The following is a 3,636-nucleotide window of genomic DNA, read 5'->3' as shown; positions in this document are numbered from 1 at the left end:
AGAAAAACTATAATTATTAGAAATACTATATTTGGTAGAAATACTATGTTTTGGCAGAAATACTATATTTACCTCAAATCCTATAAAATAGCAGAAATAGTATGATTTAGCAGAAATACTGTATTTAGCACAAGTACCAAAAAGTAGCAGAAATACTATGATTGAGCAGAAGTACCAAGATGTAGTAAAAGTACTTTGATTTAACAGAAATACAATTATGGAGGAGTAATACTTTAAAATGGGAGAAATATTGATACACACACACATACACAGAGCCTAAAGGGAAGAGTATTTGTGCCATGGAGTGTTAACAAGAATGTGAGGTCCATATTAGAAAAGCTGGTAAAATGCTAAAAGTTTGCATAATTGTAATAAATGATGAATATGAATTACTGGTCTGTGATAGTGTATTAATTTGTAGGGAAAAAAACCGGTAGACTAAGGTGGAATCGAACCCACGACGTTTGGGTCGCAGACCCGTGTCATTACCAACTGCGCCACTGGGAAAGAGAGCGGGCGCCTTGAAAGACAGGGTGATGAGCAGTCAGAATTAGATCGCGGTGAGAGGCAAAAAGCGCCGTTTTTTGGACTTACAAAACGTTGTGTAACTCAAAGACTAGGTGGACTAGAAGCATAATTCTTGTACTAGCTGAATCAGCGGACTTTGGTGTACTTTGACCGCGATTTTCATTGCTCTCTGTACATCTGTCGCTGAGATATGACGAGAGAAGAAACGGCAGACCTCAGATATGATTGGCTGGCTGGGAAGCCGTGCAGGATTTTTGCAGTCTATTTCTCATAGTGACGACTCCCCTCAAACAAATGACCATAATTTCCTAACCGTAGGGGCTAGAACGGTCATTCTTACACCGTTTTGTTCAGAAGAGATTGGGGAATCTTCAAGTGTTGACAATTTATCATTAAAATATGAATTTTTAGAGATATATGACATGGATGACTTGTTGACTTAGAAGCCACGAATTCCCCAATATGCAAATTTGAATGCCTCAGCCCACATATATGATTGGCTGGCTGGGAAGCCGTGCAGGCCCTGATTTGTGGATTTGAATTCCTCAGCCCTCAGATATGATTGGCTGGCTTAGAAGCCATGAAGGCCCCAATATGCAAATTTGAATGCCTCAGCCCACATATATGATTGGCTGGGAAGCCGTGCAGGCCCGGATTTGAAAATTTGAATGTCTCAGTCCTCACAGAGGATTGGCTGCCTGGGGACCTGGCAGAAATATATAGAAATAGTATGATTAAGCATAAATACTACATTTAGTAGAAATACTATGTTTTAGCACAAATACTATAAAAAGAAGAAATACTATAATTTAGCAGAAATACTATATTAAGCACAAATCCTATAAAAAGCAGAAATACTATATTAAGCACAAATCCTATAAAAAGCAGAAATACTATATTAAGCAATATAAATATCCTATAAAAATCCTATAAAAAGCAAAAATACTGTACTATGATTTGGTAGAAAAATTATAATTAATCAGAAATACTATATTTGGCACAAATCTTATAAAATAGCAGAAATAGTATGATTTAGCACAATAGTAATAACTTAAACAGAAAAATTGGAAAAGCAAAATGGACAGCTGAAAAAATGCTGAACATGCTGAGGGTCCCTAAAATATACTTGTTAAATGAAAAAAAATGGCAAAAAAAAATATAACAGCCCCACAATCACAAATATGGAAACACACATGCACAGAGAGACACACACACAAGATCCAATTCAGTCAACCAGTCTAAATATATTGAATTTGAATCTTACAATGAGATCATCCCATAAAAAGGCTTTCTCTCTCTCTCTCTCTCTCTCTCTCTCTCTCTCTATCACACACACACACACACACACACAAGATCCAATTCGGTCAACCAGTCTAAATATATTGAATTTAAATCTTACAATGAGATCATCCCATAAAAAGGCTCTCTCTCTCTCTATCTCTCTCTCTCTCTCTCTCTCTGTCTCTCTCTCTCTCTGTCACACACACACACACACACACACACAAACACAAGATCCAATTCGGTCAACCAGTCTAAATATATTGAATTTAAATCTTACAATGAGATCATCCCATAAAAAGGCTCTCTCTCTCTCTCTCTCTCTGTCACACACACACACACACACACACACACACACACACACACACAAGATCCAATTCAGTCAACCAGTCTAAATATATTGAATTTGAATCTTACAATGAGATCATCCCATAAAAAGACTCTCTCTCTCTCTCTCTCTCTCTCTCTCTGTCACACAAACACACACACACACACTCACACTCACTCACACACACACTCACACACACACAGGGAGAGAGAAGTATGTTTCTAGGTCAAAGCCTGGGAGCTACTGAATTTGAATCCACCAATCAGAGAGCCTGTGCACTTTTTCCCGCCAAAACAGGTGCATGCAGCACAGAGAGACACAGGACTTTTGCAGTCTATTTCTCATAGTGACGACTCCCCTCAAACAAATGACCATAATTTCCTAACCGTAGGGGCTAGAACGGTCATTCTTACACCGTTTTGTTCAGAAGAGATGGGGGAATCTTCCAGTGTTGACAATTTATCATTAAAATATGAATTATTAAAGATATTTGACTTCTAATGCACCATAACTGAGTAGAGCGAAGCAAAAACTGCCTTGACCTGCCCTCAAACAACGCTTTTTAACTCTAAATCTATTTGGAGTATCGATATCATTCTTTCACCGTAAGAGACAGCAGGCTTTGGTGAACAGTCATGGAAATTTTCAGGTCTCTGTGGAAATCCATCAAAAAGATATGACGAGAGAAAAAAGTGGTTCATTTCCAGAGTTTGAAATCTGAAGAAATCTGAGCGAAGGACGAATTTCCTACCCTCAAACAAGTCCAACTCATTTCAGAACGGTAATAGGTGAGAAAAAAATTCTTGAATTGTGAGCGTCAGGAGTGTCTGAAGATATACGGGGACAAGCCTCATGTTTTAACTTCGCTTCGTTAAGGAGATATGACGATTCGAATATGCCTCTCATTACAGAAATCCAGCGGTGATTTTGAACAAACTCTCCATTGACTTTCTATGGAGAGTTTTGAGACTTTGTGTTGGTCTGAGGAGATTTGCGAAAATTCTGTAAATTCCACAACAATGATAGTGACATTTTCTGAAAGCCAGCAAAAATACCTACATTTTGATGTATAATTTGTGGAAGTTGAGTGCAAATTGAGCAAGTAGCAAACAGTTGTTCGGACATGAAGAGAAGACTGCTAAACCTAGAGTGGCACACTGGAAGCCAAGTGCATAGCAACCATAACAACGCATGTATTTTGTGAAAAATCCAAATTTTGCAACTCAAAACTTTAAGAGGCATAAAAGTAAAACGGTAAAAGATTTGAAAAAGCTGATTTATACCTGAATAGCCCAATAATTTGTGAACATTTTAAAGTTTGAATGGTTGTTCTACGTGAAAATATGAGGAAGTAGTTAAGTTGCAAAAACAAGAAAGTTTTAGCAGAATTCCCATTCATTTCAATGGGACAAATTAAAGGAAAAAAGTGGAATATTTTAAAAAGTATAATAGTGAAAAATACCAAAATACATAGCCGGAAAGAGCAAAAATAGCAGAATAGT

This window comes from Perissodus microlepis, chromosome 3 (genome assembly GCF_051167445.1).
Source record: "Perissodus microlepis isolate ML-2025 ecotype Zambia chromosome 3, ASM5116744v1, whole genome shotgun sequence".
In the NCBI taxonomy this organism is placed as follows: Eukaryota; Metazoa; Chordata; class Actinopteri; order Cichliformes; family Cichlidae; genus Perissodus; species Perissodus microlepis.
The sequence above is the reverse complement of the archived record's forward strand: the minus strand, read 5'-3'. Positions refer to the sequence as shown.